Source organism: Myotis yumanensis, unplaced genomic scaffold, assembly GCF_028538775.1.
Source record: "Myotis yumanensis isolate MYYU_CA2020_CCGP unplaced genomic scaffold, mMyoYum1.0.hap1 SCAF_5, whole genome shotgun sequence".
NCBI classification, from domain to species: Eukaryota; Metazoa; Chordata; class Mammalia; order Chiroptera; family Vespertilionidae; genus Myotis; species Myotis yumanensis.
This window is the reverse complement of record NW_027223756.1, coordinates 84,902,638-84,916,671: the sequence shown is the minus strand read 5'-3', so window position 1 is coordinate 84,916,671 and position 14,034 is coordinate 84,902,638. Positions and strand designations below refer to the sequence as shown.

Genomic DNA, 14,034 nt, shown 5'->3' with positions numbered 1-14,034 from the left:
TTCATCAATTGAGACAATTATGTAGAATTAAAATGCATGACAGCCCTAGCTGGTTTGGCTCAGTGGGTAGAGCGTCAGCCTGTGGACTGAAGGGTCCCAGGTTCAATTCCAGTCAAGGCATATGCCTGGGTTGCAGGCTTGATCCCCAGTAGCGGGCGTGCAGGAGGTGGCCTCTCTCATCATTGATGTTTCTCGCTCTCTCTCTATCTCTCTCTCTCTCCCTCCAACCCTCCCTCTCTCCCTCCCCACTCCCTTCCTCTCTGAAATCAATAAAAGTATACTTAAAAAAAAAAAACCAGCAAGAGAAAAGCAGTTAGTTGCCTACAAGGGAGCACCCATAAGACTGTCAGTTGATTTCTCAACAGATGGGATTGGCACAAAATATTCAAAGTGATGAAAAGCAAGGACCAATTACTCTACCCAGTAAAGCTATCATTTAGAATCGCAGGACAGATAAAGAGCTTCTCAGACAAGAAAAAGCTAAAGGAGTTCATCACCACCAAAACCAGTATTATAAGAAATACTAGAGGCCTGATGCACAAAATTCATGCAAGGGTAGGCCCTCACAGCCCAGGCTTCCTCAGCCCTGGCAGTCGCCCCAGCTGCCACCTCAGCCCTCACAGCCCCGGCTTCGTTCAGAAGGTTGTCCGGATGGTCGTTCGGACGTTTGGTAGATTTACATATTATGCTTTTATTATTATAGATTAAAGGGTATTCGTTAAGAAGGAAAAAAAGATTTAAAATGTGAATAAATGGCCATAAAAAAGAATAAATCTTATCATTTGCGACAGCATGGACAGACCTAGAATGGTATTATGTTAAGTGAAACAAGTCAGACAGAGAAAGATAAATAGCATATGATTTCACTTCTATGTGGAATCTAAAGAATAATATAAACAAGCTAACGAAAAAAGACATACAGAGAACAGACTGATTATTGTCAGAGAGGAGGCAGAAGAGGAACTTTGTGAAAAATGTAAAGGATTATGTAGTACAGTTTGTAGTTATAAAATAGTCATGGGATATAAAGTACAGCATAGTAAACAGTCAGTAATATCATAACAACAATGTATGGTAGCAGGTGGGTACTAGGAATATTAGGGGGAATATTTTGCAAAGTATATGATTAACTATTATGCTGTACACCTGAAACTAATACAAAATAATATTGAATGTGAGCTGTAATTTTAAATTTTTTTAATTAAAAAATTAACAGAATAATCTAGAAGTGATTAAAACTGACTGAGAATAGCTAGAGTAAGAACACAGGAGTGTAGCAGGATATATGGCAAGGTGTCTTCTTATGTTAGTTTCTTATATGAGGAATTTAATTAACCTTCCAATGCACTATTAAACAAAAAAAAAGAAATTTATATATATCATATTTCACTATGTTTAATCATTATTTTTGCTTTTTAGAATTAATTTTAAATACAGAATACCATTCCAAGAGTTAATGCTTTAAACATTAATGGATATAAAACTGAAAGCCATCAAATATTTTCAAATCCTTTTCCTTTCTTTTTTTCTTTTTTATTGAATTTATTTGTGACACTGGTTAACAAACTTATACAGGTTCCAAGTGTGCAATTTTGTAACACTTCATCTATACACTATATTTTGTGTTCAGCATCAAATCCCTTTCTGATAAAAAGGACAAGATGCGTTATGATCAGTCTAGTCTGTCCCTCACTATATTGCACACAGGGGATATTTTCAGGAATCAAAATGTATTATAATGCCTAAGGGGTTTGGAATTAAGCTCTGAAATGAATTAGAAAATTTAGACTTCCATAAATTTTGAGGTGTTTTCTTCATATCAATGAATATAAAAACACAATTGTGTTTTTCCCAATAGCCATTGAAATAGGTAATCATCTGCCTTAGGAATGATATTTCCTTTCCAAAGTAAAAATTCTCTAGAGACATGGACATACAAACACTGACCAAAAAGCAGAAAAAAAGAAACCCTGAGAATTTTAAAACATCCATCTCACATCTTAACTTTTCTCGCTAAAGGGAATCAAAATTCTACTTGGTTCCATAATTATCTTTCCTTATGCACAGGGTATTTCTCATTTAAATTACATATTAAAAGCCCAAATGCTACTGAACACTAGAATTAAAGGGCTGCAATATTCACTGTTGAAAGAAATCTAAAGGAAGGAAACACAAATATTGCAATCAAGACAGATAAGCAGCCTGCTTTCCTACAGTTCAGGAAATCCACATTCAGAAATTTGAACATAATCGCAAGCCTGGGGTCCACACACTCCTGGATTGAGACAGAACCTCTAGAGTGGGTCAGTCCCTGGGGAGGTGGGTGGAAAGGGACACCTGAGCAGCCCCAAGAATGAATTCTGGGAGCTCTACAACTCTCCCCTCTCCTGTAAGCATGGAAGTGCTCCTTCCCCAGGCTTCCATTCTCACAGTGAAGCAACTCTCAGCCTGATTCAGTTTAAGGTTCTGGCCCAAATGAACTCCCCAGTCATAAACCCTTTGTCTCCAAGACAGAAACCCTGATCTTTATAGCCTTTCTCCACGTGCACAAATTACTCTGAGTGCACCTACACGTGGATGCAAACTCAAACATAAGATCTTAAAATGTCTAGGCCTAAAGAACCACACCACAACCTCAAAAAGGGCATCATCATTGCCTGCACCCCCTTATCCAGCTGTATTCCCCAGCCCCCTCCCCCCATCCTCCCTATCCCCTAGCTTTCTAGTTTTTCTCATGCAAAATATCCACAAATATAAATCTTTTAAAAAGAGAATTCCGTCGGTTGCTTCCAGCATGTGCAAACGATGGGTGCACGAATGAGTGGAGCAACAAAATCCATCTTTCTCCCTCTCCCTCTCTCTCTCTCCCTTCTTCTATCTCTAACTCAATTTTTTAATTAAAAAAAAAGAGCATTCCATTACTCTGTAAAAAGAGAGATAAACAATTAAAATAGTCTTTTTGGCCGAAACCGGTTTGGCTCAGTGGATAGAGCGTCGGCCTGGGGACTGAAAGGTCCCAGGTTCGATTCCGGTCAAGGGCATGTACCTGGGTTGCGGGCACATCCCCAGTGGGAGATGTGCAGGAGGCAGCTGGTCGATGTTTCTCTCTCATCGATGTTTCTAACTCCCTATCTCTCTCCCTTCCTCTCTGTAAAAAATCAATAAAATATATTTAAAAAAAATAAATAAATAAATAAAAATAAAATAGTCTTTTTGAAATGTACCCCAGAGGACAAGCAGTTGATAATGAGGCTGTGACTCAAATGGGGAGAGTTGGTCTTGGAAGTGCCTGGAAGAAACTGGAAATTTGGAGACTTATTGCCAGCCTAGGTGGAGACAGGTCCAGGGGACAAGGTTTTGGATTTGAGACCCTGTTTCACACAAAAATGAGAACTCGGGAGAAAATGGGCATTCCCTGAGGAAAAAGGGAAATCAGGGTCCCCACAAACCTCTCATGCACAAACCCCGAGACTGAGTCACGATTGTCCTCCGATGACCCTCCCTGTGCCACGGCAACGTCTGGGGAGATGTGAGGCTGGGGGCTCAGAGCTTTCCGGAAAGAGAAGTAAACAGTACATTCGGTCCGGCTGCCTGCCCAGTCCCCACGCTGAATTCTGCAGGGGACTCCAGCTGCAGATCCTGGACTTGACCGCCAGAAGGCCCGTTTCCGCCACAGCCAGTTCCAGCCAGCCCCTCGTCCCTGATTGCACACCAGCCCCTGGCCCCGCACACTCACCATTTCTAGGTTTCCTGAGTCCTGACATGATTCCCGTGACCAGCACAGACCACAGCACCGCACAGACTGGGGAAGAGCCTCCACAGGCCATGAATTGTGGCTAAGTGGTCACCAGCTAGCCAGGAGCGTGGATGGAATGTCCTTACCTATGCGGTGCGTCGGCCCACCCACCTGTTTCAGCGGAGCTTCTGATTGAATAGAAATCCATACATAACCCCACCCCTGCCTGATTGACACCAGAAGGGATGAGGCGGGGTTCATTCAGCCAACCCAGCCTCTTCTTGGCACGTTTGACCATGGAGCTGACTCTACTGTGTTCGCCCAGCTCTTTGTGAACACAGGGGCACAGGCGTGCACAGAGAATTCCTGATTCAGTTTCCAAATGAAGGAACATGAGGGCAGGCAGGCCAGGCCACACTGGAACAGTGTCTTACGTCCAGAGGTCGGGGGCTTGGTGCAAGGCTGTCAGGCCACTGAGACCCTAGTTTAGAAACATGGACACAATGTGACCTCACTATCTGTAATAGAGTCTGGCTCTGTTTCAATCTCTGATGCTTCCCAACCCCTGCCCACCCACAGTCATTCTATCCTTAAGAGAAAGAATCCCAGAGCATTGGGCTCTGGTGGGAAGTTGGAATCCTGGAGCCCCAGCCTGGGTGGCCCTAACCACAGGGTGCGAAACGTGTTCATTACATTCTTAGATGTATATTTCACACTAGAAGGAAATTTAATTCAGATCAGTTTTTGCCTGTTCCTAGAAAACTTTAAAATGTAAAAAAAACAAAATTACAGTGACTATAGAAAGAAAGAGAACAATCTGTTAATAGCTGGGGACCAGCTCTGACAAAAACTGCTCACATTCTTTATGTCAGTTGCAACTTCAGATAACTTCCACCTGGCTATTTCCACTACTTTCCAAAAGAGAGAACAGCCATGCTCCATCTAACCCAGGAGCCTCTCCACTTCCTTTTTACACATGCACTTTTCTTTTTTTAAGATATGAAGGTGTTAAATATATTTTTTTATTGATTTTAGAGAGGGAGAGACAGAAACATCAATGATGAGAGAATCATTGACTGGCTGTCTCCTGCACGCCCCCTCCTGGGAATCGAGCGGGAAGCCAGGGCACGTGCCCTTGACTGGAATCAAACCCAGGACCTTTCAGTCCGCAGGCCGACAATCTATCCACTGAGCCAAACTGGCTAGGGCCACACGCACTTTCCAATCTACTGCCCACAGCCAATCCACAAGTGCCAACACTTTTCCCTTGTTGATTCTGCACATATCCCACCACTGGCCCCACTTGGCTTCTCCCACCCCTTGTCTATAGCTAAGATAAATTCTTTCAGAACGGCTTACATCTCTCTCCCCACTATCTATAAAAATGCTCAACAACTCCAGGACATTGGACTACTGTCTTCTTACTTAGTCATGCTGCTGGTAGCTCAGATTTCAGGCCCCAGGACCTGGTCTTTTCTTGCTAGCAATGGCCCAATGAACCCTTTATTATGTTTAACTTTCAGCTGTAGAAGTTCAACATTTTTGTTTAATACAAATATAATATCCTTAAGGCAATTAATTCCCATTTTCAGTGATATAAGACAGACAATAAATCATTATATAAATTAGGGATGCACTTGGAAATTCATTCCCGCCCTCCAGCTATATTGAGGTATAATTAACAAATATAATTATCTATATTTAAACGTTACAATGTGATGATTTGGAATAAATATACCAAATTGAATACTTGAAAATTTGCTTAGAGAGTGGATTAAACATTCTCATGGCACACATGAAAAATGTGAGGTATTAATTAATCTGGAAACCCATATATGCCTAAGAGATTGGATTGCAAATTCTTTTTTTCAATTTATTGATTTTATTTATTTATTTTTAAATATATTTTTATTGATTTCAGAGAGGAAGGGAGATGGAGAGAGAGAGAAAAACATCAATGATCAGCTGCCTCCTGCATGCCCCCTACTGGGGATTGAGCCCACAACCCGGGCATGTGCCCTTGACTGAAATCGAATCCAGGACCTTCATTCTGCAGGCTGACGCTCTATCCACTGAGCCAAACCAGCTAGGGTGAACTGCAAAGTTCTTAATGCATTTATTTATTTATATGAACTTTATTGAGATTATAATGCACATTCTATACACTGCACCCCTTAAAATATACAAAGGCAAGGGAGGCCGGGGCCTCCCTTCATTTCGTGCCTCCCCCTGGTGGTCAGCACACATCATAGCGAATGATCAAACCCCTGGTCTCCCGGTCAAAATCCCAAGGGGACACTTTGCATATTAGCCTTTTATCTATATACTAGAGGCCCGTTGCAGGAAGATTCCTGCAAGAATAGGGCTTCCTCAGGCCTATTCCTGCAAGAATAGAGCTTCCTGCCGCCAGAGCAAAGCAGAGAAGGGAGCGAAGCCTGCCTCGGCAGACTTTGCTCCCTTCTCTGCTGCCTCGCTCCCTCTCATGTCCGCTGCCTCGACTCCGCTCCCGTGTCCACTGCCTCGACTCTGCTCCTGTGTCCACTGCCTTGGCTCCACTCCCGTGTCCGCTGCCTCAGCTCCCTCCCTTCTCCACCACTTCGCTCCCTTCTGCAGCGCTTGGCTTCCTTCTACACTGTCTTCAGTCTTCACTCCGCACCTGCATATGCAAATTAATCACCATCTTTGTTGGGTTAATTTGCATACCCATCCTGATTGGCTGGTGGGCATAGCGGAGTGACACCAATTTGCATGTTTCTCTTTTATTAGTGTAGATCAGCCGTGGGCAAACTACGGCCCGCGGGCCGGATCCAGCCCGTTTGAAATGAATAAAACTAAAAAAAAAAAAAAAAGACCGTACCCTTTTATGTAATGATGTTTACTTTGAATTTATATTAGTTCACACAAACACTCCATCCAACCATGCTTTTGTTCCGGCCCTCCGGTCCAGTTTAAGAACCCATTGTGGCCCTTGAGTCAAAAAGTTTGCCCACCCCTGGTATAGTGGCAAAATACACCAGGGAAAAATGGATAGAACTGCAAAGAGAAACAGATGAGTCCATTATTATACTTAAGACTTAAACAGCTCTCTATTAATAATTACAACTACAACCAGAAAAGCCATAGTTGAGTTCTTTTTAAAATATACTTATTTTTTTAAACTGATATTTTATTTATTTTTTTTTTAAAGAGAATTTTTTATAAGAGTTTATTTGAGCCAAACTGATGACATATGCCAGGGAGCAAGATCACACAACCACTCTTCTGAGGACTCCAAACATGTTGGGAAATATTGCTGGGGTCCAACCCCAGCGGGTCCAGGGGTCCCCAAAGGTGTGGACGGAGTCAGCGAAGAAGGAAGGACTCAAAGGCAGCATTCAGTTGATCAGCATGGTTGGGTTCTCCCTCCTGGTTCTCTCGCTAGGTTCTCCAGCCAGGTTCTAGCCTGGATCTCCAGTCAGGTTCTGTCGCCAGGTTCTAGTCAGGTTCTCCTGCCATGTTCTGTCTAGGTTCTCCAGCCAAGTTCTGTAGCCAAGTTCTGTCCAGGATCTTTTGCCATGTTCTCTCACTAGGTTCTGTCTCTAGGTTCTGTCCATAGGTTCTTCAGCCAGGTTCTCTCGCTAGGTTCTGTTTCTAGGTTCTGTCTAGGATCTCCAGCCAAGTCCTGTCTCTAGGTTCTGTCTCTAGGTTCTTCAGCCAGGTTCTCTTGCTAGGTTCTGTTTCTAGGTTCTGTCTCGCTCTAGGTTCTGTCTCTAGGTTCTGTTTCGGATCTCCAGCCAAGTCCTGTCTCTAGGTTCTTCAGCCAGGTTCTCTCGCTAGGTTCTGTCTCTAGGTTCTGTCTCTAGGTTCTGTCTCTAGGTTCTGTGTCTAGGTTCTGTCTAAACTGATATTTTAGAGAGAGAGGAAGGAAAAGGGAAAGGGGGAGAAGAAATAGAACCCTCGATCAGCCAGCAACCCAGGCATGTGCCTTGACCGGGAATCGAACCAGCAACCTCTTCGTGACTGGGTTGATGCTCAACCACTGAGCCACAACTGGTCAGACTAGAAAAGCAACAGTTGAATTGAAGAGTGGCATCAAACAACTGGATTTGATTGAAAAATTTAATACTTAATCAAACAACAGCTGAATACACATTCTTTTCAAGTTCACATTGAAAATTCATGAGGACATAACACATTCTGGGACATGACACAGTAACACATCTGAAAGTATAGAAATCATACAAAATATGCTCTCAGACCACAAAGGCATTCATCTAGAAACTAATACCAGAAAGACATGGAAAAACACTCAAATATTTGGAGTTTAAACACCACCAGGGTTTCTGCCTGATTATGTTCCCAGTTTGCAAACTCTAAGACCCTTGAGTAAATCTCTATAATTGATTTCCAAAAAAGGAGATTATTCAGTTAGAAGATAAAAAATAAAATCAAAAGGAATGACGAAAGCTTACATGATTAGGTGACACCAGAAAAAGAAATAATATGCACATTATAAAAATCCCAGAGGAGAGAGAGTGATGGGTAAAAAGCTTACCTAAATAAATAATGGCGGAAACGTTCCCAAATGTTGTGAGAGAGATGGACATCCAAATACATAAAACTCAAAGATCCTGGAACAGATTGAATAATAAAAAAAAAAAAGACCCCACCAAGGTGTATTATAAGCAAATTACCCAAAATCAAAGACAAAGAGAATTTTGAGAGTAGGATGGGGAAAGTGACACATCATTTACAAGGGAACCTCCATTTTTACGGATTTCTAAGCAGAAAACTGAGGACATGAGAGGGTGGCATGATATACTCCAAACATCGAAAGTAGTACCAACCAAGAACACTGTACAATGATTATGAATTTACCACTATGTACACATAATCTTACAGTTTTACTTGTCAATTATACCTCAATAAAGCTGGGGAGGGCGCAGAAAAAAAGGCAATAAAGCAAAGTGTTTGGATGGGCAAAAAAATAAAACAAAGAACACTGTACATAGCAAAGCTGTCCCTCAGAAATGAGTAAAAGAGAAAGACTTTTGCAAACAAATCTAAGATGAGGGAGCTCATCACCACAGACCTGCTTTATAAGAAATGCTACTAGGATTTCAAACTGAAATGAAAAGATGCTAATTAGTAACATAAAAATATATAAAAGTACAAAATAAAATTAATTACTCAAAGAAAATAAAAATTGGTTATTTGAAACTATAAACCAAATTGACAAACCTTTAGCTAGACTAAGAAAAAAAGAGAACAGATTCAAGTTAATAATATCAGAAATAAAAGGTTTCTGGGTCTAGGGCCTTATTTGGTATAAACACAGCCTCCAGGTTGTGATAATCCACTGTGAGGTATTATTCATTCTTCCCAGGTTTAAGAACAAGCCGAATTCAGCTGTTGTAAGAAATAATCACTGGGAATAATCACTTCTTCACTAATAAGTTTTATATGATTGTTTCAGTCTTTCAAGGCCCAATTTTTTTTTTCAGGAACTGTTTTTGTGGGGTTTTTTAACATATATTTTTATTGATTTCAGAGAGGAAGAGAGAGGGAGAGAGAAACATCAATGATGAGAATCATTGATAGGCTGCCTCCTCCTGCACACCCCCTACTGGGGATCAAGCCCACAACTGCCTTCCCCTGCCGAAACCCGCCTCCTCTGCTGGGACCTGCCTCCCCTACACGAGGTGGCGGAGACACTGGGACCAGCCCTCCTCCGAGCTGCGCAGAGCCATGGAACCCCCAGGTTTCACTGTACGGAGTGGCCGCCAGGCCCCACCTCCGCTGTGCACACGGCCATCTTATGACAACAGTCTCGCTTGAGGGCTTGATGCCATCTAGGCTTTTATTAGTATAGATCAGCGGTTCTCAACCTTCCTAATGCTGAGGCCCCTTAATACCTCATGTTGTGGTGACCCCAAGTTCAATGTTACAAACTGAACATAATTAAAGCATAGTGATTAATCACAAAAACAGTATGTAATTATATATGTGTTTTCCGATGGTCTTAGGCGACCCCTGTGAAAGGGTCGTTCGACCTCCAAAGGGGTCGTGACCCACAGGTTGAGAACCGCTGGTATAGATGAACCATTGGTTTGGAGTTTTCCTGTTCACTATGGGCTCCCTAATGACAATGGGTGCTATGACCAAGGATAACTTAGGCAAGAGATGTGTTCTAAGATGGTTAGGTGAGACATGCCCATTTGTCCCCTATTTGCATTTAGTGACCCCACTAACATTATCAATGGCACCTTGTTTACATGTAGTGTGATCCCTATGTAACTAATTTGAGACCTAGTACTGATTGCATGAGAATTTGTATATTACAGCAGGTGGCAAAATTATTCAAAACCTATGCTGTAGAGGCCCCCAAACTAAACAGTGCCTCTTGATCTTTTTTGTTGTGTGATTCTTTCAGTATATTTTAGATTTTCAATTGGATCAAATTATGGATCTCTGTTTCAGTATTTTTTTTTTTCTTGTTCCCTGCCTCTTGTCCTTGCCTGTTTGTTTGTTTGTTTTTGTTGGGTTTTTTTTGGTCTCTAAATATATTTCAGGGAATGTGTCCTCTCTACCCTGGTCTTTATATATTTTTTCCCTCCAGAGGGCCTCAAAACACTACCATTAGGTTAGGAGCTTCCCTATGATAATTATTTTATAGAGTTTAAGGACCCTGAACTTACTTGAAATAATGACTTGGTTGTGCCACAAGGGTGCCCTGGGTGTTGTCCCCTTAATCCCAAAGGCCAGGATCTTCGTGCAGAAGGGGGAGCACAACAGGGGTACTTAAGGGTCCTGGGGAGCCCTCTGATATCAGGGATGTGGACACAACCAGCCACCTACTGGCTGCCTTTGCCCCCTCTTCTTTCTGTGTTGAATAACTAACTGCTCTTTCACAAGTGACAACTAGATAGGGCCATCTGCACTGTTTTGTTTACCCTCTTTTACCCAGATCCCTGGGGTATGTTGGTGCCAACCCAGCCTCTGTCACAGCTTCACTCTGACACAGATAAATCCCAGTAGAGACATCAAGCCAGGACCACTGTAAGGAGGGCCCTAATCCCATACTCCTGCTCCCAAATGCCTAGAAATTCTCAAAACTGCATATTCTGGTTGGCAGCTCACCAAACTGAGGTTTGGTAGTCTCAGCAATGCCACACAGGGCACAGCTCACAGAAGAGCAGGTGAGCAAGTCAAAGCAAGAGGAGACAGACCAAAGTAGTGGTCATGTGGGGACATGCTGCTCACATAGCCAACTGTTATGGTCACCTGCAGAGGCGTGGTTCCCATGCTGAGATTAATGCTGGTGTGCCTCCCCCCAAAACACACACACACACACACACCTGGAGAAGGCAGGATACAGCTTGACTTACACAATAGAGGTCTTTGAGAGGACAGGGCAGGCTACTCAAGAAGCTGTGAAAAAGCTTCAGAGAGCAAGGAAAAGAGCCTAGCCTGGGATTTTATTGTGGCTGGAAATGTTAAAGAAAAAAAGATTCAGTGGCACTTCTCAATGATGGTAAGGCACATTGTATTCAAAACCATTTCAATAGGTACAGAGACAACTGTGGTAGGATTTCTTAGTAGGTGAGAAATAAGACTGGGCTCAAATCTGAGAACAGCATAGGCAAGTGGGAATTCAGGGCCTAAGGGCAGGTAGGAGATCAGTGAATGGAAAATTACTAAGAATCAGATGTTAGAAGATTACTGCTAAACTGACCAAACAGGATTCTTACTATAGACAGGCCAGGGCAGCCGTGGGCAAACTACAGCCCGCAGGCCGGATCCAGCCGTTAGAATAAAACTAAAAAAAAAAAAAAAAAAAAAAAAACCATACCCTTTTATGTAATGATGTTTACTTTGAATTTATATTAGTTCACACAAACACTCCATCCATGCTTTTGTTCCGGCCCTCCAGTCCAGTTTAAGAACCCATTGTGGCCCTCGAGTCAAAAAGTGTGCCCACCTCTGGGCCAGGGGGATCAGACATCACCTGATGATGGAGGAGGAACCTTATCAGACATGGAGGGTCGTCAGATAGGAGGATGGGGGATTCTGGATCACCTGACTTAGCAAGGTTCCTGTTAAACGGAGTTTTACAACAAAGTGCAAAGATAGGCCTAGGAGAAAATTCAGGAGCCTGACTAAAGTTGCTCAAGCAAAGAAGAATTTTGCACACAAACAGGGGCTTGTGTGGTTGGAATCTGAAGCCAGTGTCAGAGGAAGGAGCCCTGGACTTTTTGCATCAGCCTGTCCCGGAGTGGACAAGGAAAGAGGGAGGGGGAGGCTTAAGCTCTCAGCAAATACCAAACAATGTGGAGTCTGACTGCTCATTATAAGGACAAACATGGGTAAGAAAAATAAATATTTGCAATGACTTGTTTATATATAAAGAAACACTAACAGAAAGTCCAAGAAATGATCAAAACTGTGTATTTGAGGGTGGCTGCAGTAACATTGCTACAGGACCAGGATATGTGAGCAGTGGGTCTTCTTAGTTAGATTTTCCTATCTTACAAATTTAAGATAAACTCAGAAATTTATTTACACCATGTTTTACCATCTAGCAGTCCTTTAATTTTAACTTTTGCACATAGTAAAGTACTGTCAGGATTTGATCCCTTTAAACATAAACAATTATAAAAAGTATATACCACACAAAATAAAAAATTTCAAAATTCTTGCCAACTAAAAGGACAAGTTGCATCCTAGTTTGTCCCTTCTCTATATCTCACACAGGTGTTACTTGAGGAATAAATAGCATATTATAATGCATTAGGGATTTCAGTTACGCTCCAAAAGGTAGTAGGAATTTTAAAGATAAACTTTGATTACTTTTCCTTACATCAATTGAAATAATGACTTAGTTGTGCCACATCAATTACTTTAGCCTTTTAAATTTCAACTAGAGGCCCAATGCACAAAATTTGTGCAAGAGTAGGCCTTCCTTCCCCTGGCTACCAGCACCAACTTCCCTCTGGCACTAGGGACACAGGCTTCCCTTGCAGCCTCAGCTTCATCCAGAATGTCTGTCGTCCGGTCTAATTAGCATATTATGCTTTTATTATTATAGACTAGAGGCCCGGTGCACAAAAATTTGTGCACTGGGGGGGGGTCCCTCAGCCCATCCTGTGCCCTCTCCCAGTCTGGGATCCCTCAGGAGATAACGACCTGCTGGCTTAGGCCTGCTCCCGGGTGGCAGAGGGCAGGCCCAATCCCTAGGTGCAGCCCCTGGTCGGGCTCAGAGCAGGACCGATTGGGGAGGTGGGGCGCCGCCCCCTGTCATGCACAGAGCAGGGCGGATCGGGAGGTTGCGATGCCACCCCTAGTCACGCTCAGGGTACGGCCGATTGGGGGGTTGGGACACCGCCCCCTGGCACACTCAAGGCAGGGTCGATAAGGAAGTTGCGGCGCCACCCCCCTGTCACGCACAGAGCAGGGCCAATCAGGGGGTTGAGGAGCTCCCCCGTGTCACGCACAGAGCAGGGCCGATCAGAGGGTTGAGGAGCTCCCCCCTGTCACTCACAGAGTAGGGCCAATAGGGGAGTTGGGGCACCGCCCCCTGTCACACACAGAGCAGGGCAGATCAGGGGGTTGGGGCTCCATACCCTGTCACACACAGAGCAGGGCCAATCAGGGGGTTGAGGAGCTCCCCCCTGTCATGCACAGAGCAGAGCCGATCAGGGGGTTGAGGAGCTCCCCCCTGTCACTCACAGAGGAGGGCCAATAGGGGAGTTGGGGCACCGCCCCCTGTCACACACAGAGCAGGGCGGATCAGGGGGTTGGGACACTGCCACTGTCACACTCAGGGCAGGGCCGATGGGGAGGTTATGGCTCTACCCCCGTCACACACAGAGCAGGGCCCATTTGGGGGGGGAGGTTGGGGTGCCGCCCTCTATCACCCACAGAGCAGGGCCGATCAGGGGGTTGGGGCGCCGCACCCTGTCACACACAGAGCAGGGCCAATCAGGGGGTTGAGGAGCTCCCCCCGTCACGAACAGAGCAGTGCAAATAGGGAGGTTGTGGCCTGACCCCTGTCACACACAGAGCCGCAGGGCGATCAGGGGGTTTGGGTGCTGCCCGCTGTCACGCTGATCCTGGTGCCGGGAGGCCTCACGGCTCCGCTGATCCCAGTGCTGGGAGGCATATTACCCTTTTACTATATAGAATAGAGGCCCGGTGCATGGGTGGAGGCCGGCTGGTTTGCCCTGAAGGGTGTCCTGGATCAGGGTGGGGGTCTCCACTGGGGTGCCTGGCCAGCCTGGGTGAGGAGCTGAGGGCCGTTTTCAGGCTAGCGTGTGACT

The 14,034-nt window shown here is 44.2% G+C and overlaps 1 protein-coding gene across 1 annotated transcript in view; it reads right to left on the bottom strand.

The window, feature by feature from the left end:
* Positions 1 to 14,034, bottom strand: part of LOC139010990 (zinc finger protein 709-like) — a 29,732-nt gene that overhangs the window by 12,931 nt on the left and 2,767 nt on the right.